This window comes from Protopterus annectens, chromosome 7.part0 (assembly GCF_019279795.1).
Source record: "Protopterus annectens isolate FY-2018-M chromosome 7.part0, PAN1.0, whole genome shotgun sequence".
In the NCBI taxonomy this organism is placed as follows: domain Eukaryota; kingdom Metazoa; phylum Chordata; order Ceratodontiformes; family Protopteridae; genus Protopterus; species Protopterus annectens.
In genome coordinates, this window is record NC_056739.1 from 1,234,002,527 (window position 1) to 1,234,028,414 (window position 25,888).

Here is a 25,888-nt window from a genome sequence, read left to right on the forward strand (position 1 = left end):
ACGTTCATGCAGGTAGTATGCTCCCTAGATATATCCATAAAGGTGTGGCAAAAAGTCAGTTTTTAAGAGCCAGTAAGCTGAATACATCTGATGTAGGTTTCTTTAAAGAAATGGAGGATACTGCTAAGGATTTTATACAGAGAGGTTATGATGTAAAATGATAGAAGATAGTATGAAAAACGTAACTTCTTTACATTCTCCCGACATAGCTACACTTCTCTCCTCTAGTAGAGGTCTATTTGTAACCGAAATCAATGTGTCTGTATTGATCAGTATATTATTCCATAATTTATTTTCTGTAAATAATAAAATAGTCATTTCTTTCAACCTTAAACAATGAAAAATAAATAATCTGGTTTTGCTAGACTGCCACAAAGTGGGACATGGGGGTGTGGCCCATATGACACTGGCCACACCCTCTACCATGATGTCATCACAGGAGCGGTGAAGAAGATGCTGTTATGGGTACGACGAATGGCTGCTGGAGTCGCTAGCTGGCTGGCCGGCTGCTGGAGCCTGCTAACTTATAGACCATTCATTTTTTTAACTGCAAGTAAAATGCAACATAATTAGTAAAATAAAAACTTCCAAACTGCTGTGATTATTAACTGTGCTATGACTCATTAGGACAAAAGGTATCTAAACCTGCAAATGACATAATAATAAATATTAAATAACATAAAGTGTTAGTGTTCTTGTTAGTAAATGGAAATTATCAATGTCGGTTGTTAGCAAAAGCATGGGAGACTGAAGGCAGCATTTCAAGTCAGCTATGAGTTCAGTGTTTTTGTATAGTCACTCCTCTTTTCAGGGTGAAGTTATCATGCATTTTACAACGACTAATGGTATTTTCCATAGACCTCCCCCATACTAATTACTTGAGAGAAAGTTGCTAGACCTTTGTACAGAGAAACATTAACATTTAAACTTCACCTTTCACACAATGATGTGAATGAAGAACAGGTTAACTGCCATTGTCTAATTACAAGTAAGAACAACCTTAAGTAACCCAGTTTTAGACTATGAAACCTTTATACAGACAAACCTTTTAGTTCGGGCAATAGTAGCTTTTGCATACGCCCTTCTTTAAACACAACCAGCATTTACATGTATTTTACTTGACAGACAGCACTTGGGACACATAACCCCGTTCTCAAGAATGCCCGTTGACTGACTACTCATGCACGATGTACAAATCCACCTGTTTATAGAAATGCATGATTATCATCAAAAAGGTTGCGTTCGTTTTGTGTTTGAGCTCCTGGTCGTGATCTTTGCAGGGCTCTTCCTGTCCCAATCCCCACCCCTTTCATGAATTGCAGCCAATTGCTGCATGAATTACAGCACCCGGATTTAACAGGCAGCAGCTTTGCCTGCAGGTCCGGATTGGTCACATAACTTAATTGCCGTGGAAAAGCTGGAAGTAATTGTGACTTTTCCATGGCAATTCAGTGCGATTGAAAAATGGGAATTTTCAAGTCCCGCTACTTTCCACAGCGGGCAACTGGATGAGGCAGCTCAACCCGTGAGTGTCCCGCTGACAACGGGACAGGTGGCAACCTTATTTATAGAGATCCTTTTTTATAGAACTAGCAACAACACTGACTTGAGCTATGGTGTACGTTTCTTCATTATTTTGCCCTGAAACACTAGTAAAAAAATTGACTTGAGCTATGGTATGCATTTCTTCTTTATTTTGCCCTGAAGTCTGTGTATCTTTTATGTTAGTGTTTACTTTATCAAACTGATCAAAATCTGCACTCTGATCCCTCTTATCCCCCCCCAGTGCAATATTTGCACTGGCTTCTGAAAACAATAAACTAGAATGTATTTGTCCTTCTCTGTAGTCTGTTAGACATAAATATAGTATTCTTTTGCATAGACCTGGAAATGCAGCCATATTAAAGCAGATGTATACATTTTACACTTACTATATTGGTCTGGCCTTCTTGTCATTGCCTGATTTACCCACTTGGCCAGCTGGGTCAGGCCTATGCTTTTGTAGGTCACTGTACCTGCATTGGCACTGGGTGAGATAGTCGGTGATCCCTGCCAGGGAAGACTGGTGCTCACCCAGCTCCTTAGATATTTCTATTTTCTTTCAGTTTGACCCTTTTTTACATGCCTAGATCTTATCCAGGTATGAATCACTTAGAAGGGAGAGCATTATCTTGCTCTCTTTGTCAGACCAGCTTGGAGCATGGCCTTGTGCCATCACAGGTGTTGCCATCACTAGAAGTGCCAGTACCAGAATGAAGAAAGTATATGAGCAGGGCTGTGGTTCCCAGGTTTAAAACCACTCACTCTGGGGTGTGACAGCACTCTAAGCAAACCCAGTTAACAATCAGGGGCATTAGACCAGGTGCTGTTATTACTGGCAAGTTCAGTTTTAACAAAAATTCTTAGTCACCATTGTGTTTTTTTTTTAAGGAATGCATTCACATTTCATTTATATGGTAGAGTAAAAGTCATTAATGAAGTCATTAGTTTTTTTTTAATCTTTCTTACAACTGTTGATATTGCTGTTGATATCTTACTATAGTATTGCACCTGAATCAGGACCAGCCTTATGCACAGGCAAACTAGGTGATCACCTAGCGTGCTATGCTTGCTGTTTTTGCAGGGGTGCTCTTCCCCTGTTTATTTTTAGAGCAATGTTTCTTTGCTCTAAAAATATAAATAAATAAAGAAAAAGAAACATGCCTGCAGAACATCGTCTGATCCAGAGGCAGTGCTATACTTCACGTAACCGAGTTAATGTTGAGTAGTCATGGGAGTTGAGACCTCACAGCATTCAAATATATGAATAAAGGTGTACCTGAGGGAAGGTTTTTGTACTTGGAATAAAATCTTGGACATTTTCCAGACACAGTTCAAGGAATGGTGGGTGAGTTAGTATTACATTGGCAATCATTGACCAGATAACTTTTTTGAAAACATTTCTGGCTTTGTGGACAGTCAAGATGAGAGGAGTAGTGTGGTGATGAGATAAATATTTTAGATTATTGCTGGTGGGCAGTGATAACCATATATTTTGGATATATTCCTGTCTTTGTGATTTGTGTTAACAGTTGAGATGATACAAGGGTTATTGTTTTTTCAGGGATGCTGGCAGTCATAAACCAGATATTTCAGCAATTTCACTGACACTGTCATCATACTCAGTATCCTACTAACTGCTAAGAGGTGACTTGTATGTGGATCAGCTTGGATTATTACACTTTAATGTGTGGTAACTTATTGGTGTGGACTGTGGAGGAGAAATAATATTACATCAGACACCTATAACTTCTGGGCGGGGTTTGTGGTTGGATATATGAAACTACTTGACCCTATTGTCATTTGCTCAGTTTAATATAGTCACTGTCTAACTTTGCGTGCGTTTGTAAGATGAATAAATTAACTGGACACCTCATATGCAAGGACAGACTAGGCATAATTGCTTTGACTGTCTTCTTTGAAAGAATGGACTAGCTGCCTGATGCTGTTTGCTTTGCTTATTATTTTGGCTTTACAAGACTTATGTGATTTTAGGTTCATAGAGAAGTACTAGGCTAGAAGCCTTTGTCAGCCATTTTAAGCCTATTCATTTTCTTTTTTACACTCCAAATAACCTATCCCATTTTGTTATAGATTCGCCTTGCCCAACCCATGGTCAGTAATTTGAGGGTACTGATGCATGGGATAAAGCATTTAGGAGCTCCATCTGTCCTTTAGTATTACAGGGTAGTCCTTTGGTAAATTTTCTGTTTTCCATATATAGATATAAGTTTTACTGAATATTGACAGGGATGAACTTGTTTTAAGTGGTTGGGGGAGTCTGTTCCTGAGTAATGGTATCCTCTGCGAGATATTACTCTCTCTCCAAACTATTCTGTTGATGTTGCAGAAAAGGTTTAGATTCATAGACCAAGTATTTCTGATGCCATTTGACTTTCTGATGTGCAGTAAATCCATCAGTAATGGATTGGAGGATGCCTTGTATGCCAGACACAGGTCACCTCTTAGTAGTCTGTAGGATATTGAGTATAGTGAGGTTTTGAGTCAGTCCATGCAGGACATATTGTATAGGCCTTTTATCCTTTTAGTAAGGTATTTATGTGGGTGTTCTGTTTATTCCATTTGTCTGGACAGATACATGTCAAAGGGTGCATTATATTCAAGAAAGGTAGGTGCTAAAAAGGAAAGGTCCCACCACAAACCTGGGGGACTCCACTGGTGATTGGTTTCTTTGTGGAGGTAACTTTCCCTATTTTGATTATTTGCATTCTATCTTTCAGCCAATTGGCCTATCCAGTGGGTGGCTTAGGGGTTTATTTAGCATTTCTACTATGCCCGAGTGTGGAATTATGTCAAAAACTTTGGCCAGGGCGAGGTACGCGGTGTATACCATTTTGCCTTCATCCATTGCTTTGGTGACCTTTAAAAAAATTCACCAGGTTAAATAGGCATGACCTGCCCTTGATGAATCCAAATTGAGACGGGTCCAGTGTTTGGATGTTCCCTGTGTTCTGATTGATTAATTCCATGATAAGTCTTTCCATGGCTTTGCATATGAGGCTGGTCAGACTTATGGGTCTCTGGAAGGTCCTCTCTTATGCAGGGGAATGACTGCAGCTATTCTCCATTCACTTGGTACAAAATCTGTATGGAGGCTGAGACTGAATGGTGGTGTTAGGGGTGTGGCTAAATCATGCTTCATGCTATTGAGGATGCATCCAGGGATATTGTCAGGACCCGTTGATGCTGTATCTTTAGCTTTTGATAGCACTTTTATTACTTAGTCTTGTGTGATAGCTGGAGGTGAGCCTGTTTCAGGTATATCTTGAGGTTACAGATAGAGGAGAGAGGGTTAAAGTTAGAGCTAAATTTATCGACTAGTAGGTTCACTATATTTTCAGACTCATTGTAGGTAAAATCTACAATCAGATCAGAGCATTGCTACATTGTGTTTTTGAGATTACAAAACATAACTAAGAAATGCTTTGGGATTGTCTTTGGCTTGGATGGCTATTTTAGCCTCAGACTTGGCTTTGGTGGATTTTATTAAACTCCTGAGTTGGTTGTTTATTTCGGTGACAAGGGCTGTGACATTCTGAGAATTACTCTACTTACATTTGGTCAAATTGTTTTTCTTTTTATTATAAAGCTTGTTGATATTCTAGTTCCACCATATGGGTTTGTTTCTGGGGTTTGCCCAGCACATATTCCTATGGGGTAGAGCTGCATGTATACAGCTGTTTATATGTTGGTATAGTGTGGTGGTGTATGTTTCTGTATATTCAGCATGGCTGGCCTTAGGCATAGGCGAACTAGGCGACTGCTTAGGGTGCAGTACAGGCCGGCCTTGTAAAGGGCGCAATTTTGACTTATTTATTTTTTTTATTTTAATTAGTTTAATTAGTGCATTCTTTCTTCCCAGTGCCTGCAGCAGGTGGCGGGAAGAAAGAATACACTAACTAAACTAATTAAAATTAAAAAAAAAAAAAATACAAGGGCGTCGGAACCATGGAGGGTGAGCATCCTCCCACTTTTACAGCTGCAGCAGGTTGATTGTGGTATTAGTGTGTTCTCCTTTAACGAGAATCATGCATGCTTACACCAGTGTGGAAGTAAATCTAATTTGCAGTCCCGAGCAAATTTTAAGCTAGCAGTTCCGTGAAGAGGGGTGCTAAGTCCATGTGGCAGTTTGATTTAGAAAGAAGGTGAGTAAGTGTATGCCTGTGTAATTCAAACCGTTTGTTTCTGTATGCAAGAGAAAGTGTGTGTGTGTGTGTGTGTGTGTGTGTGTGTGTGTGTGTGTGTGTGTGTGTGTGTGTGTGTGTGTGTGTGTATAGAATTTCAATTACCCGTTCTGTTTGTATGAGAGATAAAGTGCATGCGTGTGTGTATGTGTGCTGCTAACAGAGAGAAGGTAGATGTGCATGTGTATAATTTAAAAATAGTAGTTCTGTTCATTTCTGTGTGAGAAAGTACTTGTCTGTGTGTTGTTTGAGAGAGTATGAGTGTGTGGAATTTAGACTAGTTGTTAGTTGCTGTATGAAAGAGAAGGTATGTGTATGTTGCTGTGTGAGAGAGTAGATATGTGTGTGTGTGTGCGTATGTATATGTGCGTTTGTGTGTCTATATGTGTGTGGTTGGGGAAATGTAATGAAGGAGTGCCTCTGCTAAAATGAAGTATCAGCTGCCAGCAGTGATTACCACAAGGGCACCAGAAAAGGTTTTGTTAGTGCTTGTGGTAATCACTGAGAGATACATAGACATACAAATTAGTTTGTAATAAGGTCTTCCTCGTTGCAGCAAATGAGACTTTGAATTTCTACTTTCTGAGATCGCAATAAAAAGTCAGTTTTAGTTGCAGTCTAACCACTTGTGGCAAGGCTTGCTTTTGAATCTTGGCTTATAAGTTTCCATTACTTTAAAAATGAACAATAAAATTGCTCCTGGTGTTGTACTTGTAATTATATTTATCCCAGTAACAGATTTATTCATACAAAAAAAGGAAGGCATATTATTTCAATGGCTGTGGCAATTGCCATTCAGTTTATATAAAAAGAGAGAGAGAGAGAGTGAGAGCTGCTTGTCAGTCAGCTGCATTTTATGTTGATAAGAAGGAAAGAATGACAAAAATACGGAGCACTTAAGGACATTAAAAATAAAAGTGCATGAAATGCATTTTGTAAACATGGCTTGTCAGTCAACCATGTATATAATTTTAAGTTTGAAATCTTGGGCATGGTTTTAAAAAATAACCATTGGGGCAAAGTTTGGAAATTAACTTTTGTACAGACTTGTATCTTTCGGCTTTTCCCGGTTAGGGGTCGCCACAGCGGAACTACGGTCCGCTAATGATTGGCAGTAGATTTTTACGTGCTGGCTTGCTGGGCCTAACGCACAACCTTCAACGAAGGAACGCCCATTCACGCATGTCGCCACACAGAAGACGCTCTAACTGAGAATCGAACAGGCAACATCTAACTGTGAGGCCACAACGCTACCGCAGCACCACCACCACAGCAGTAACATTTGTACAGACTAAGTTATAGAAATATAGATTGATTGCTTCTCATGGACTGGAAATTAATGTTGGTATTTCTATCCATTCATAGTGTGTGACAACTCATTAAGCAATGGTTTACTGAAAGTCATAATGCTGAATGTAAATCCTGAAATGTCAAAATGTTAAAACGTTACAATGTTCAACTCAAAATGCCTACTAACAGCATACATGTAGGACATACTTACACAGTATCAAAACATATACAGTCAACAAACAGCAACATTTCTCTTTTAGTAAAACTCAGAAATAATTGCTAACATGGATTCTGCAGGGAGACAAGTCCAGCTCACTCCACATGTGACAAAGTACATATTTTGATTTCAACATTTTAACAGTAAATTGGATTGGACCCATCAAACTCACTGCAAGAAAAGACGTTCCAAAAAATTGATTGTTTTTTATGTTGTTGACTTGAAACATGTTTCAGGTGTGTCTTAATTAGCCCAAAATGCATATTCACTATATTTAAGAGAACTTGTGCCTTTGTGCTGTTTGGCCAAAAGTAAAATAAAAAGACTTCAAACAACCACCTTCACATTCTTTTCAGTACTTGGTGGAAGGCCCTTCCATTGCTACATCAAATGTATGTCTTCTCTGAAGGAAATACGATGAGTAACCATGTGACTCTATGACTTGACATGAAAAAGCTTTAGCTAGGGTTGTGTTAGCATCTGCTAATTTAAAAGGCCTACCAGCCAATGAGGTAAAAACAAGGCCTACTCAAACTGCTTTAGGGATTATATTCTGCAGCAATGTAAATCAGTCTACAGGATAAACAACCAGTACTCTGGCTTTGTACAGGTGGACTTTCTGTCCCTTACCAGGCTGATCAGTCTTGGACTTTCCCAGCCAGTGCAAAAGAAATTTGTTATGAACCACTACATCTTCACAGCATAAGGAGTTTAATGACTCACTTACATGAAAAGCCCCACCATGTGAACAAAGTTGCCCAAATAGTATAAAAATTGACAGCTGAAACAAACAGACCCATGACAGTAATGGTCAAGAGGTGTCACCATATTGGCCCTCTGGGATCCTTAGATGCCTCTAGTATTTCCCCAACCTGTAAGCATTCTATTTGTCACTCAGTGACCTGAGTAATTACCTTAAATTACTAAATTATTAAATTGTAATTACATTAAAGACCTTAAGCCCTAGTAGTCATGCTAACCAATCAGGGCATGGACCCACTGCATGGATGTCAGAACAAAAGGAAATCCAATCATTTTTTTCACACCAAGGTAGCAACCCAAATTGGAAAAATCTCAAAGAAGGTAATGTCCTTTTTCCTTTCAACAGTCCAGGATGCAGATCATTTGGTGTTGAAACAGCTACCTCAAAAATACCTACCCATACCGATTCCTAATGCTGCATCCATGAAAAGATGAAGCTTACTGGATGAAACTCAAGGTGACTGCCAAATAAACACTCCATTAAACTGGTTCAGAAAGGTATACCACAGGTGAAGGTCCTCATTGACTCTGTACATTAGTCATACTTTAAAGTATGTGGGATTATTACCTTTTCGTAAATTAGAGATAGAGTAAAGAACTGTTCTGCCTGGAGCAATGGCCCTGCAGACAAAGTTCAATAACCTATGGAGCTCCTATGCTAGCCTTATGGGCCCAAAGAAATTTCAAAATTGTGGATTTGAGTTGATCTAACCTGATTGCCAGAAGCTTGAAGGACCTCGATGTAATGTCTACTGCTAGGCCTAGAGATGTCATTTTGTGACTTGACCCTTGTGACTTATCCTTAGCCAAAGGTACCCTCAAGTCAGCATAAACGTCCATGAATACTGACATCCAATCATCAGCCCCTTTTTTGCTTTCCCCGCTATCAGAAAATCATATAATAATGAGCCGCTGATTGTTGGTGTGCTTTGCTGACAGCACCAACATATGGTTGTGTTAAATATCTCAAAGGTATCACAAGTTACTGAGCACCCCATGGGCATCACCATGTCAAAAAAGAGGTTACCATTAAGCTGGAAACCTAATAGGGGCCCACTGTCTTGCCATATGGAAAGCAGGTGAAAATCTGACTGTATTTCTAGTTTACAGAACCAGGGATCTAAGTACTTCAAAATTACCTCTGCTGCTTGCTGTAGAGAGGAATAGTAGACTTTAGATTGCTCCTTGTCAATGAAATAATTGGCAGACAAACCCTCAGGGTGAGAGAGGTGGGGGAATCAATCTAAACTCCCCATCTATCTTTTTGGGGATTAAGCCTATAGGGGAAATGTTCTAAATCCTTCAATAAGAAAACTGGAAACTTTAATATTAGGGTAATCTGACAGCAATTAAACCAATTTATTAAGTTTGACTGGAAAGTGAGAATGACTGCTATCATGCCTGACCCCTTGGTGCAATGGATCTTTGCCCATGAAAGGTTGTTTACCCTTGACTAAATTAATCTGGGATAAGGCAATGCTATTATCATGTTATGGTGTGAAATTGCTAAATATGGAGGGACCTGCTTTAGCCCAGCCTCTAATTAATGGATGACTCTTACCACACAAAGAGCATAAACAGGCAAACTTGCACATGGGGCAAAAACACTTGCCATTGTTGAAAGCCAAACAGAATTTTCCCTCATCCTGACTTCTGGCTGAAGCTTCATTTTCAAGGGTATTAGGCTTATCCAAGCATAACACTCAATGAAATATCCAGATACCTTTGTTCCCACCTGATTTGTCTGTGACCTTTAATTTCACACCACTCTGATCATACAATGACCAAACTGTACCCCTTTTATGTGGTGAGCTTCCCCAATGGCCAAATAATAGGTGAGTAAGGGTAGTGCCTGATTAGGATCCTTTTTTATAATAATACCCATAAACACCACAAATGTTGGTTCAAATTATTATTTCAGCACAATTTCTGTAACAACAAAAAATCCCTTTCCCCCTCTGCAGTCCACTTTCACCTTGTGAAGTCAGATTGTGTCATTTTGCTCTCATACAACTGATTATATAGAATTGAATCCATTTGGATTATTGCATTATGTATTAACCCTGTTATGTATTACTGTATCCTCATCAAAAATGTATACATTCCTCTCAAACATTTTGCACTTTCCTGTAGAAAGCATTGAAAAGGACTGGCCTTGGTACTGATCTCTTTGATACCCCACTTGCCTGTACACTGATTTCTGAGTAGATAATTACAATAAATTATACTACAGCACTGCCTGTCTTTGCAATTTGTTTGCTAACCTGCTGTGAAATACTTTACCAAGTATTTTGCATAAATCATTGTCTGTAGACAGTTTCTCCATTAGCATTCACTAGAATGAAATGTTGACCCTCCCATTGTGAATCCATTATGAGTTAAATGTTATGCTCACTGATTTATGGGTATTCCAAAATTATTTCCTTTGGTAGCAGTGCTATAGCATTGAGGTCAGATTGACCAGTAAATGCAGTTTCATCATTATTGGGTCATACACTTTGTTTCATTGCTTACTGGAAAAATGTTCAAAACTACAACTTTAGAACACAGTCTAACAGGTGGTGCTTTATTATACAAGGAAGTACAATCAGGAAGGTGGATCAAAGAACACATACATGCATGACCATAAAAATGTGTTCAGAGAAACTATAATTTGAAAATAGCCTAAAGGTAAACTTAATTCTCCACCGGCCAGATGCATTTTATTTGAATCTGGGTTTTAATACTGTTTCAATGAATGTGAGCTTCAATGGCAGAGAAATTTAGTGCTCGTGCTGTCTATTTTCATTGTGAGACTGTTTTGTTTGTTTAGCAAATGGCTATCAGTGTTTGTGCATTTTATTTTAATATCTGTAATAATTGTAGAAGTAAATAAATCAGTATACACACTGAGAAGTTTAAACAGTGTTCATGGCAACTGGGATGAAGTAGCCAAGTAATGAAACACTGGTATGGCTGTGGAGGGGGCTGCTCTGGGGGGAGGCCCAGTCTATTACCCTGCCTAGGGCCCTATCTGACCACGATCCGTTTCTGGTATTTAAAGTAGGAAATACGTACGTAAAGGTAGTTACGTAACTCATTTGTGCCTTGAGCCCTTAGTCAGCTTGTGTAACAGCTTAGCTAATAAGTATGTCAAGGTATCTTTTCTTCTGTACATTTAAATTATTTGAAGGAAATAACTGGAGTAGCTTTCTTGGGAGTGGCCTTCCTGTGGGTGTGGGTCAGATAGGGATGTTTCACTAGTATGGTGTGGGTGTGGCTTAAGGGGCGCTAGAGCACTACTTCACCTAGGGCGCCATTTCAGCTAAGGCTGGCTGTGGTATTCAGTGGAGTTAACTGGGTTTGTTGAAACTTGGTAATGTATCATTTAGGAGTAGGTAGTTTCTCAAAGAAATTTCTGAAGGTACCTTGGGTGGAAGGGATCTCTAATTTCAGTTTTATTTAAAAGGAGACTGCTTTATGGTCAGATCTAACAAATGATGAAGATATGCAAGGGATTTATTTATTTATTTTACATTTGTTAATCGGGTTAGTCCAGCTGAGCATTAGCTCATTTTCAGTGGAGACCCGAGGAGAAAAGCTCGGCAATCAGTATTAACATTTTACACAAAGTCAGTAAGAAAATTGCATTGGCAGCTAAAACAATTAGTTAGAGAAATAACATTTTACAATAAAATTTTACAGAAAGCAGTTTGGTACAAATGTTAGAGATCAAACTGCAAAAAGCATTTACAACAAATCAAACAGAAAAGCAGTAGAGTACAGTGTCAGAATTTTTACAACAAAAACTTCGGTACAATGTCAGTGTAGGGAAAACAGCGCTCATTATTTCTAAGTAGTTATATACAGTATAGTTACAGATGGAGTTGTAAGGTAATGCAGAGGTTAAGCAACGAGACAGAGAGGTGAATGGATATTAAGACAGACAGTGGAAGAGAAAGGCAGAATGAGAGACAAGCTAGGGAAAGTGCATTGTAGAAAGGACAAGGTCCAAGATGTTATTCCCCGTAGTGGCTACTCTGACTAATTGTTGCAGGGCATTTGTATTGACAAAGTCCAGGAATCTCTGTGTTTGTGCTATAGTGGTGATGTAGGTTTCCCAGTCTATAGCTGGATACTTTAGATCACCTAGGAAAATGGTATTACATTTAATACCGAATGAATCTTGTTCCTGTAGAAATGCCTTGTGGCTTACTTGTGTCATAGAGAGAGTTCTATAGGTAGCTAATATATGGTATGGGACCTCTCTGATGGTCTTTATGTGAAGCAATGTGCAATATTTTAATGTGTGGCAACTGTTTGTTTGGAACAAAGGTGAAATACATTACACAGTCATCTTCTTTTATCACAATTAGATGTGTAAATTGTATATTGAAGGGGCTATAACTGGTGGGGGGGGGGGTGCATGCATAAAAGTAACTGACGCTGTTGTCACTTGCTCGGTTTAATAGTCATCTCTGAAAAACTGCATCACAGAATATCAAGACCCTCAGAACTTTTGGGGCCCCACACACTGACATATAAGTGCATTTTTTTTTCCAATAGTAATTTTTTATTTTCATAGTGCACCAAATACAAAAGCTGGATAGATCACACAATAGAAATACAATAGTGGTAACACATCAATTCCAATACTGCTAAGGCAATTCTAATGTCTATATACAATATTTACAAAAAGAGCTACTAAACATAATAGAAAGAAATGAATATCAGTGTGTAAATTCAAATTATCTCGTCTAAATCTATTAACATACAATCTAATGCTATTTATGATGTATCAGGCTTAGTTACACTCTAACCGCCATTTGAGTTGCTTAAATGTTACAATACTTAAGCTAATCCCCTAATATGTAATCAAAGATAAGTTTCCAGAGATTCTGATAATAAGCTCGTTTTTTAACATTTCTAATAATGAGTTATTGAGAGGATATATATGATGTTGCCATTTTCCTAAACTCATTCCATGAGAGTTTGGTACGATCCAACCAATTTCTGGTTATATATAGTTTAATCAATGAACAAAGAGTAATTATAATATGATAATGTAACTTAGGCAGTTTTAAGTCAGTGATGCAAAGAATAGCAAACTCCCATGATAGGGTTGATTTATAATAACGCATCTTTTCTAATCGCACCTTAAGGGAATTCCAAAGATTCTGGGAATATTTGCAAAACCACATTACATGTAGGAGGTCAGGTTTAGGAAAAGAGCAGCATGTACATACTGTTGATCTGTTAGGATCAAATTTGTTTAAGATGGAAGAGGTGTAATATCCATTGTTATTGATCATTAGTTGTGTATATATGAGTTTTTTAAATGGAAATAGGTTAATAGTAGAATCAATTGCTTTCAGTTTCTGTTCTGTAAATACACATCCCTTCTGGTCCCAGTAGTTAGAATAAAGTAGAGAGTTTTCATATCTGATTACACTAATCAGTTTGTATGTATTAGAAAGCATTTTATTCCTACTAGCTAGGCTATCAGTAATGTCTATCAACTTGGTTATTTCATTCCTATTCACAGAAAGGTCTTTGAAAAATGACATTGTTATCTCCCTAATCTGGCGTAAAATGATAGTGTATTTTTTATTCACTTTAAGAGCTAGTCGCAGCTCTTGCAATGTTTTCTCTTTGTGTTGAAATATATCCCAAAGAGTGAGTTCATTAATCAGTGGATAATCCATTAGATCGAACATATTGTTGTTTATTTTGATGTTTGGATTTAAATGAATAGGTTGAAGGAGGGGTAGTATCTTTTCAAGTTTCAGGGATTTTATCATCTCCTGAAAACTTTTTATTATCTGTTTTAAGATTATATTAACCTTAATATGTCTAAGATTTGCTGGCACTATGTAAGGAAGGAATTTGGGGTTTATATTACATCTGAATACATGTTGGTGCCAAATTCTTGTCCAGGTTGGGGACCAGACTCCTGGTTTGGCAGAAAAATTGGAGATTGATGATAGTCTAATGGCATTAGCAATTTTATGGTAAAGCTGGAAATCAGGTAGATTTAGTCCCCCTTTCTCTTTTGGGTACATGAGTTTTAGATAACGTATTCTTACTGATTTGGGAAACAATATGAATTTGCCGAGTTCTTTGTTGATTTTCTGAAAGAAATTATTCAGGATGACAGAGATTGTTGTATTGAGATGATATAGTACTCTTGGTAATATATTCATTCTAATAATTGCTGTATTAGACAGCGTTGATAGTTTGAGTTGTCTCCATCTATGTAGGTCCTGGGTGATACTAGTCCATATTTTAATTAGGTTATTTTGTATCATGGATAAATGATTATGTTCAAAAGATACTACCAAATATTTAAAAGAGTATACCGTTTTATAGGGAGAGTTTGGAAAATAATTTTCTCTATGACTAAGAGGATTAATGGGAAATATGTGGGATTTCTTGAGGTTTACCTGATAATTTGAGACTGTTGAAAATGTATTAATTGATGACACAATTTTTTTTAGGTCTGTGTTTGAAGTTTCAAAATAAATGTTCAAATCATCTGCAAATGCAGATATTATTATTTTAGAGTTCAAGATTCTAGGAATTGAATGAAAGGTTCTTTGTGACATATGTAGAAAAAGGGGCTCTATATACAGGTTAAATAGATAAGGTGAAAGTGGGCAACCCTGTCTTGTTCCATTCGTCAGCTTAATAGGGCTAGATAAGATTTTATTAATATAGAGGTGAGTGTGTGTTTTTTTGTATAAGGTTTCAATTTGATTAATAAATTCCTGTGGAATAATAAATTTGGATAGGGAAGAAAACAGAAACTTCCAGTTTACTCTATCAAATGCCTTACAGGCATCTAGAACTAATGCATATCTTGGGTTTCTTTCTTTTTTAATAAGTTGAATAATAGAATCCAGAGACAACGTGTTGTCCCATGAATGTCTATTACACATGAAACCGGATTGTTCTGGAGATATAATAAAGGGCATGATTTTCTTAAGTCTGTTCGCTAGAAGTGTGGTCAATATTTTAATGTCAACATTAATCAAGGAAATTGGTCTATAATTATGAGGGTTTGACCTATCCAGATTGTTTTTAGGAATGAAAATTGTTTTTGAGGTGTTTATATAAAGATCAGTTATACCCTCTATCCTAATGTAGTTAAATACTTTCAATAGAAGGGGTGAGAGTATCTGTTTAAATGTTTTATAAAATCCTGCTGTGTATCCATCTGGACCCAGGGCTTTACCTATTTTTAAGCTTTTAATGACCTCAGCTATTTCCTGTTGTTCAGATGGGGCTATAAGAAGTGTTGCTTGTTCCTCATTAATCTTAGAGAATGTAAGATTTGTTAAAAATTCCTCTGTCTCAAAGCTGGTGCTCTATTGGGGATTTGTTTCGTATAACCCTGTGTATATTTGTTGGAATACTTCTATAATCTGCATATCAGACTTGAATATTTTGTCCTGATATTGAAGTAGGGCTATCCTAGAGGCTTCCTGTCTATTTTCAATTATCCTCACCAAAGTTCTAGATGGAACTTGTGCTCACTCAGAGTATTTAGCTATTGATTTTAGTTCTTGCAGTGAATAGTTTTCTTGATGTAGGTCAAATAGTTCTTTTTGTAGTTTATTAATTTGTTTCTCTAGATCTGATCTTTGTGCTATCTGACATTTCCTATCTAGTTCCTTTAACTTACTAGTTAATGGACTCTCCTTTTCCTTCAGTACTTTTTTGTAGTAGGAAGATTTTTGGATTAGTATACCTCTAAGCATTGCTTTACATGCTGCCCATTGAAAGTCGTATGGAATATCAGAGGACATCATATTTTATCTAGTTCTGATAGTATTACTGTTATTTCTTTTATTACATCAGACTTTGTGAGTAGATTGCAGTTTAGGGACCAGTTGCCTTCATTATGTTTCTTTGGTGTATTGCTATCTAAATTTATTTTCAATGAAATCTGTGAGTGGTCTGACAGGAACCTAAGTTCCGTGGAGTATTTTATTTCCCCTCTTGTTAGTTTTTCTGAGATTAAAAAGAAGTCCAATCTCGACCAAGAGTTATGGCATTTAGAGTAATATGTGTATATGTTCTTTTTATCTATTCTGTCACCAAAGGAAATAGGATCTAAAAGGCAAAAGTCTGACATAAGGTCAGCTAGTGCAACTGATGCTTGGAAATTGTATGCATCCAATTTACTAGTGCAATCAAATACTGGATCTATAACGGCATTCGAGTCTCCTCCTATTATATGTAGGTGGTCCGGGAATTTATAAAGCAGATTATGTATTTCCAAAATAAAGTTTTGTTGTCCTGAGCACGGGCCGTATACATTCAGGAATAACACTGGCTTATTGGAAATATGACTTGAGACTGCAATATAACACCATCTGCCATTAACATCCAATTAATACTTTATGATTGATTCTTTAAATGATTCCTTGATTATAATAGCAACCCCTTTGGAGTTATTTCTGTCCCCTGTTGCAATTATAGATTTTAACCCCTTCCTACTTATGTCTCCCTCCCAATCCTTCTGTAACATATGAGTTTCTTGTATAAAGTGAATGTTTGCCTCTGATTTAGATATTACATGCATCAATAGTTTCTTTTTATTTTTGTCTTGTAATCCTCTCACATTCCATGAATTAACTCTCCACATAATTTTTTAAACTGACTCTATGTCTTGTCTGTGTAACTCTTGAAACTTTACTCCTATAAGCCCAATATATTTTAACAGTCAATACATTAGATACAGTTCTTAGTTTAGTAGCATTTGACTCTTTAAATTCTAACCCTGTGCCTACCCACATAAACTCCCTGTCTGAAAGAGCCTTCAGAAGAAAGATTACTGAAAAAAACAAAATTATCACTCGTTTTACTAATATAGGAATGTAACCTTTAAAACCCGAGAAACATAACCAATTAAACACACAATCCCAACTAGAACTATTATACATTAATATAATAACCCCAAGGTATGTCATCCTATACCCTACTCAAGAAGTCCACTATTTCCTATTCATACGTGTTACCAAAATAGAAGGATAGTTTTCCTTTAATCTTGAAAAACAGTAACTGTCAAAGTGAAAGTTCTATTATTCTATTACTATTTTACGAAATTCTATACAGCCTCTATCAATATTTACATAGAGAATAGCAGTTGAGGCATGTGGTAATTTTATCTTAGCAAAGCAGCTATTATTTCCACCTGTTGCTGTTAGATTTAAATATTTAAACTCTTATTTTAGTAGTATCTGCAATCTAACCCCTATAGATACGTGATCTTAGAGGTAACTTGAGTGAACAAATAGTGATTATTTATCTCCTCTGTATGTACCAGTGTTCCTGTTATAAGCCACACTTTCTCTTAGCTTCTAACTTTGCAATGTATACCATTGATAAATTATCCACTAGATCACAGGGTTTAAATCAGCATTTATCTAATCAGTCACTTGAACTTCATAAGTCTAAATACTATACAGCTTGATCAGATCTTTACCAAAGGATTGGGCAAACCTTTCCAACCCACTATTTAATGTGCAAGCCTCTTGACTACTTCATACTGTGCTACAAGTTTAGCCCATTGTAAAGGTCTAGAGATGTAGAAATAGTTCTTCTTTCCATAAATCTATAGTAGCAGTAGTTCTTGAGTTCTTATGTCATGTGAAATAACTGCCAGATTTAGTTAGTCCACAGTGAAAGCCTCATCTCTCTAGTAGTATGCAAAGTGAATTAGAGTTACTAACCAAATTTCTGTAGTAATGTATAACTACCCATTAGAAAGTAAAGCACACATTGAAACCCTACTCATGCATAGTTTTCAGATTTCAGATAATAACATATAAACATTTTAAACAAGCTATTGTCTTTGGATGCCTATTCCCTTCATAGTGACACATCCGTTATTTATAGAGCATTTCAAAAGTCTATTACTTAATATTACAGTAATCATTTTGCTGTAGATAATTATATTAACATACAGTAAGTCTATATCCATTGTCTGACTCCATTATTATTAGCATCAATATCCGACCTGAGAGAGAAAAAATGTACTGGCATTCTCAAAGTGCTGCAATCTTCTAGTTTGTTATCAGGTACACATCTGTTTTTCTTTTAACCTAACTGAAAGGAGCACAAACTCTAAAGCAGTCCAACATACAGCAACAGGCATCCCTAATCCTTATGTTGCAGCAACACATTCAGCATTAAAAAAAAAAAAAAAAAACTATTGTCACATCAAAACCTTTCATTTCAATGAATGACCAAAATATCTATATGTTCTAGTTTTCAGTTTCCAGTACCTCATATTATATATTTCAGATAAGGCCATTTGAAGCTAAATAAAATTAATTATCTAAATCAAATTTGAGCCGAAAATATCCATAGGAGGTTTAATTTTTATTGTGATGCGTTTTTCAGTTTCATTCCTGCTATAGTGTGACGTTAACGATTACAGATCTCTCCGGCACAAGCATAGATTTTAGCAGAGAATATGATGAAGGCATACTCAGCGATTACCTTTATGATAATTTTTTAACTCTGCAAACTGGAGAATTCTTGCTTGTAGAATTTCCTCTTCCTGTTTGCTGTGATGCTAGAATGATGGTAATACGTGGCAGGAAGATATTTTCTGTTGCAGTAGGAAGTTCTTGTTCTATAGCATCCCTACTGTGTACCTCTTCTAATATATTAGTTCCTATCTACTTAAATTTTTCAGATAGTGTATCTCTGGTCATCTTTGGACTATCTTCACTGGAATCGCACCCTTCACGATAAAGGAGTGCAGAAGAGAAAAAAAATCACCACCAGGTAAGAAATTTCTTCTTTAAAAAGTGTTTTAGGGTTTTGGAGATTTGCCAATTGCCTTGATGAAAGCCGTTTTATCTTCTTTAGGTGAATCTACTGCTATTCTGACATCATTATTACAGAAGACAAGTATATTTGGGTAGCGCATTTGGAATTTTATTTTCCGCTTGATTAGATCCGCACAATAAGGTGAGAGACTCTGCCATTTTTGTTTAATTGCTAGTGGGAGATCTTGTGCTAGGGTGATCCTATTTCCATTCCAGATCACCTGCTTTTGTTTTTCTGGCCATTGCAAGTATTTTGTATGTATCCTGATAGTTTAACATCTTAACATAAATTTGTCTCGGAGTCGTAGAGTCCTGCTTTTGATGCAGCGCTCAGTGAGCTCTCTCAGTAGTAAACTCATTAGCGTTTTCCTCTTTTTGGAGTACATTTGCAAAGATCTGCTTGACGACTGATATAAGCTGGCTCTGCTCATATTTCTCAGGAACCCCCCTTACTAGAATATTATTACGCCGACTTCTAGCCTCCAAGTCAACAAGTTTTTGCTGCATTTCTGTCAGTATGACATTTTTGGCGCCAAGCTCCTCTTTCAGTTTCTCAATCTGTTGTTCATTATCAAATGTTTTGGCTTCAATGTGATCCATGCGTTCAGCAATTTGGTTAAGGGATCTGCCAAAGCTGGGTAATTGCTCTGAGAAGTTTTGTACTGATGTCTGCAGTGGTAAAAGGGCTTGTTTAAGCTCCTCCATTTGAATGTTTGACTCGGGTTTTGGCTTTGGGTTCGGTTTAGTTACATCTTGCTGCTGTCTAGTTATTTTCTGTCTCTTGGATGTCGATTCCTTTTCAGGAGAAGCTACTGCTGACAGCTTTGTTTTTGTGATTTGAGTTTCTGTATTCTCCGTTTCCTTTGACATCTTTGGATGTTACCACTTTCTGGATTTTGTTTTCAAGTACTGTACCTCTAACTTTTGACCTGTCCTTACACGTGGTGAGGGGTCCTGGAGTTGCACAGAAAAATAAATGAACAGTTTTCACGGTTAATGAGTTTAAGGACCCTTTCCCTATTCAGATAGAGTTGCAGACTTTGTTTAATTAGTGAATAATTGTCTCATCTTGATAATTAGATGGTTTTGATAAGAATAAATTGTAGTTAGGTAGGAGCTCCATGGAAAGGGTATTTACTGGATGTCCACCATCTTGGAATAATCCATATAAGTGCATTTGGACATAACTTCATCCAGTCTGTACTTGTCTGGCAAGGACAGGGACAATCTCATTAGTTCTTTAATATTCCTTCCAAACCTCAGAGGTCACTATAGCTTGTGTTGGGCTAGGGATAGTGTGCCCATTGTTTCTTTAACGTTCCTCCCAAACTTCAGAGGGGTGCACAGAGTCACTATAGCTTGTACATGAGCAGTGTACAGTATCTAGAAGTAACAAGTCTGAAATATTATTGTAATCATTTGTTTCCCCATTTTCCTCTCAATCAAACATCTGATGTGCATATACAGGTGGCACTGTTTTAGGGGAGAGTAAATAAGCATGATTTTTATTTATGCCTGACTTATAATATGTTATGTTCTACTGTTTTTTTTTTTAAGTTTTGGCTCAGTCTGACATCAAAAGGGTACACAGAAGATCGCTGTCTTTTGGGGGCAGGGGATAAGAAGGCATAAGCAGCAGCTTGAAATATAACTGTGAGCATTTCCGTTTTAATTTTACCCAATTTAACACCATAGGGGGGAATAAACTGAAAGGAATTACCTATTTTGAAGTGTGTGTGGTGTCAAGAAGAAATACTATTCTTGGTTACAATATGTTTCCTCAAAGCATTTATCTTCTGTTTATTGTGGCTGGTCAGCTTTTGAGTATTAAAACTTGGATACAACTTACTTTTTTTATTTCAAGGAAGAAATATGATTGATTTACCTTCCATATGCATGATTACATGTATAACACCATGGTTTCTTGGTACTTAGCAGCCTCCAGTTTAATTAATAGTTATTACAGGGCAGTCTTGGTCAGTTAGAATGTGTTGAAAGGATGCAGGAAAAGCTAAGTTAAAGAGCAAGACTGCATTTCTTTCCGTAATTGCTTTTTTTTTTGTTCAAGCAATCATTGAATGAAAATTCTGTTTAAAATGCATCTCAGAGCATCTGGAAACCTTATGGCTTATGGGGGCCTGGGGGCCATGTGGCTCCCAGACCCCAGGCTTGATACTGTTATCACTGCAGCTATTAGTCTTGGTTAGTTAGGATGATCTGAAGGAATACAAGAAAAACAAACATGAAGAGTTAAGACTAAATTTCTTTGTTTGATCAGGGATTTTGTTTGTGCAATCACTGGATCAAAAAAGTTGTTTAAAAAAAAAAACTCTAAAATGTACCTCAGAGCATCTTTAACCCCCACATTTTCTGGAGCCTTGCCATCTTCAGACACATAGTTTAATGCAGTTTTTCCTCCATAGTTATCAGAGTGCAGTGTTGCTTTGATCATGTTGAATGAATCATTATCTATAAGAAACAAAAACTGGAGAATAAGACAAACGGTGAGAAAAAAATTTATCTGGATAGTGTGAGTAGGCCAGGATGGGTTGGCGGGTTGGTAGGAGGGGCACTGTGCCATGAGAGCCCTTTTGCCTACGGTGCCAGTATACCTAGAGTGGGCCCTGACCTAAATGTCAAAAAGGACTAATTTCTTTATACATTCCTCAAACAGTATAGCACCAGTATTATTATTTTTTTCCCCCCATGGGCTTTGTTTGTTTGTTTAATTATGCATAAATAAGCAGCTGTGTGTGTGTATCAGTACTAACTTTTATTAACTGTGCACTGATATGAGGTGATAAGGTGTGCCAGATGTGCAAACTCTCATGCATATATCTGTGTTTTGCATATCGAAAGCTTGGCAGGTTAGAAAATAAATGAAGTTATTTGTGCACTTCTGTGGCATTCTGGGGATTGCTATGGACTGCTGCAAACATTTATTTATTTATTTAACATTTGTTAACCCGGAAAATCCGACTTGGAATGAGCCAATTTTCAGCAGAGGCGTGGGGAGAAATGCTCCAGACATATGTCTTTTTAATGTGGAAGAAAAACTGAGCACCCGGAGGAAATCCACACAAATGCAGGGAGGACATGCAGACTCCACACAGAAGGCACCTCAGCTGAGAATCAAACCAGAGAACCTCTGACTATGAGGCAACAATGCAAAATGCTGCACCACTGCGCTGTCATTATTCCAGTGCATTCACGATTAGCCGAGTCATGGTTATGCAGATGTTGTCTTACACATTTGAACATTACTGTGATTCAGAGATAAGCATAAGAGGTCCTAATTTGCATACAAAAAATATAAATGACCCAGAACTTGCATGAATAAATTTTACACCACCATATTAACTTGTGATTCCTTAGCTATTTGCCACCTATCTCGAATAAACTGCTAACTTTTTAAAGTAGGCAAAAATAATAGAAACATTGCAAATTAACATGAAACAGTTCAAAATGATGTTAGATTACTGAGTTTACTTAAAGAAATGTTTACTTTACTGATATGATAAGTAGATAAGAATGACTTAAGTGACTACTGCAAAAACATCATTTGTAAATGGAAATTCATTACAGCAGCAGTGAAAATTCATAGTGACCACTGAGAAAGATAAGTTGAAATATATTTTGATGTCATTTAGTGATTGTGAACACAATAGAAATACAGTGAATTGTAATTGTGAAGTACTCGCTTGTCAAGGATGTTTTGTTGGCTCAACATACAAGTATCTTTACCGATAGATTTCTGAGCGTCAGTGCTGAATGAAAAATGACAGTAATACGAATGTAGGAAAGTGATAGGGGAAGGATGGATCTATTAAACTGCTCACTTTACTATTGTGAATCTGTTCATGAAGGTGCAAATGTTAGTTCAACACAAAGTTACTTGACTGGATTGAGATTCTACATGTGTATATAATTATGGGTTTTGTGCCCGCTAACTTTTTTTGTGAGGATGGAGACATGCTTTCATTGTTGTGTTGTTTGACAGATAACTACATCAGCAGTTTTTTGCGTATGACTGTGACATATTGTTTTAGGTTCAGCAATGATACAAAACTAGGGATCAAGGCAGAGAAAGGAGAACCACATCCCCATGACAGCCCTTCAGACATATGGAAAATGTCTGTTTGGAAAGCAGGAGCCCAAATAAGCTGAGAGGGCAAAGGCCTTGAATCAAATGGTTATGGATATAAACACAGTCTGTGGAAGGAATCACACATTAACACTGTGCAAGAAGAAGACAGATGACATAGCAGGATGTGCTGTAGCAGTGCTGGGGAAGGGGTGCCCCAACATTTAAGTCTTTAAAACCAGATGAGGAATATCCCCACTCCATTCCTGGAGATGATCGTGACACAGAAGCTGATGGGACTGGAATAATCAGAAGTGTTGTAGACACTGGCTATTATTGTCTACTCTGAAAGGTTGGTTTAAAAGCAGTAGCATATGCTTATATACAGAACTGAATTCTGACATGGAAGGATTACATTAAATACATAATTACTGTTAAAGGGTGAACACTCCTTTTATGCACAGAATGACAATGAAGGCAGCATGTGTGCATGGTAAGTGTCCCTTGTGCCTCCTTACTCAGCATACAGTAGTGTATGCTACTTATTTATTGGTAATGTTCTCAAATAATTTTTTAAATGGTCAGCATCAGAAACAGAGTTCCACTATACCAATAAATTTGGAGGATATCAGCAGCAGAAGAGCTGTTGAAGATGGTGATAAAATAGTTATATATATTAGGCAGCAGCATGAGGAAAGTGTTATGAAGACTCCAAATTTAAAGGCAGGATCTCAAACCCTGCATTTTAGTAACTCTGTATGAAGTGACAGTGGTTCACAAAGTCAAGCACACGATGACATTACACTCACTCTTGTACAGAAAGAAAACTCATGCACCTCTATTTCAGTATCTCTAAACTTAGATAAACACTTTCAGGATGATGGCAGAAACTAAGAGGTAACAGTGTCCAGAATTACACCTTTACAAAGGTGTGCTAGGCACAGGAATTTACAACAGCTACCCCAGGGAGTATATAAAGCATTGGCTGCCCAGCAGCAATTGTGCTGTGACATTGTTAGGGCTCAGGGCACTGCAACAGAGAGTCGGTTGGAAATGGTTAGAGTCTTCCAGGGTATATGTAAGGATTTCCAGCACTACATGGACATGGCATAGATTAGGTCTAATGCCTGTGCTCACACTGATGTGTAGTACAGTGACTCACCAAATATCTGTAGCCTCATCTATTCATGCACTAGTGAGGACTTACCAGACTCAATTAGGAGTCAGGCTTGGAAAGAGAAGATGGTGGTGTACTGTCTGGAAATGTGGGGGCATATCACAAGACTACAAGTGCTTCTCAAGAAAGTATTGTAATTAGTAGGAGAAACAAGTGCAGCAGATTTTATGCAGGCCACATCAGCATTCATCTACAGATAGCAGTAGCTTTCATGCAAGGCAAGTCCCCAGTCATGCAGCACTTGGAAATCCATGTCTGCAAAATCACCTTGTAAGTCACAACACTAGACCACCTCATCATCCAGCTTTCATTACAGCTCCCCTTCAAAATCATGTGCAACATTACTTAGCTTATCTTTAGGAGATGTGTGTATAATACATTTGTCCTTGACCTATTATGATTCAAATGTTGGCATTTCTATTACTTAAATTTGATCTTCACACAAACAAAAGTCATTAAATAAAGTAAAACAGGGGAGGAATACTTAAAGCACTTGTATGCATTTTATTCCTATAATAGTACTGCTTAAAACTTCATGGAAATGTGGAAAGAAAGTTTTATTTTATAACATAAGCTTGCAGTTATTAACACCATTAATTCTCTATGCATCACCATTCTTACAGCTGGTAGTTGCCTACAGCTTTCAAAGTAGTAATACAAAAGTATTCAGGGAAACACTAATAAGAAAATTAAAGATAAAAATGATACCCTGCCATTGTAAGCACACACTGTAACCAATTCACCCTCACCACTGCACAAATGATGATATTTTTGTCTCTGAGGCCGCAAATTATTGTGTATGACAAAATGAAATAATCTGCTGTGCCGTACTTCAACAAACAAAATGGTTCCAAATAAGGAAACATTGAGTAATATAAAAACAATACGATATGATATGTCTTCATTCAATTGCAAGATATGAACTCCTGTTAAATAGTGAAGTAACATTTTTTACTATTTCTACCACTTCAGGACATTCAGTAAGTGCATACCTAGGTATACCACCTCACTAGAATGTATTGTGCAAGACTGTTAAAAATGTGATTATTCCTTTTAGGAGGCATTATGACATCATTGATCAGGAGTCAGTCAATACTCAGGCATGAATTCTACAAACAATAATATGAATGAATACCTGTTCTAAAATGAAATGTTATGGCACTTAATCTGCCATTTTACGTGCCTTAACATTTTATTTCCATTCCACCCCTGTCTTCACCCTCACCCTTACTTTCTTCTACCTGTCTCATGGTCTTTTTAAAGCCTCTTTGGATTCCTCCTCTAATACCCATTCCGATAGTCTATTTCATGGGTCCACAACCCTTTGGTGAGACAGTACTTCTGCAGATCCAGGGAGTAGTTAGTCCTTACAATCTACTGCCTCTGCTGTACCTTTCCTTAGGTACTTGTGTTCAGAGTATCAATTTCACAGCTCCCTTTTACAGTCTTTCCACCAGTATCTTGCTCTCACTGTCTCCTTTGCTCCCAAATTTCAAGAACTTTAGCTTCTCTGACCACTAGTCTTATTTATTCTCCATCCCATGGGTCCTTCTGGTAGCTTTACCCAGAATTCCTTTCAGTAGGTTGTTGTTATTTTATAGTATCCAGAACTGCATGTAGAACTCAGGGTATGGTCAGATCAAATCACTGTCGAGTGGCTGTATTATCTGTTTTTCTGGAATCGTTCCCCCATGATGCACCCAATCATTCTGTTGGCTGATGCCATTGATATTGCACTCTGCTTCGGGTGATCAGCCCTCCCAGATTTATTTCCTGCTGTGCCTCACAGTC

At 37.3% G+C, this 25,888-nt stretch overlaps 1 long non-coding RNA gene across 1 annotated transcript in view; it reads left to right on the forward strand.

Moving 5' to 3' along the window:
* The first annotated feature begins 18,597 nt into the window (after positions 1 to 18,597).
* The window catches only part of LOC122806988, a 143,670-nt gene continuing 136,379 nt past the window's right edge, over positions 18,598 to 25,888 (forward strand). Inside the window, exons 1-2 of the long non-coding RNA XR_006365574.1 lie at positions 18,598 to 18,792; positions 18,877 to 18,978. This is a non-coding gene — a long non-coding RNA (uncharacterized LOC122806988). The remainder of the gene's footprint in view (positions 18,793 to 18,876; positions 18,979 to 25,888) is intronic.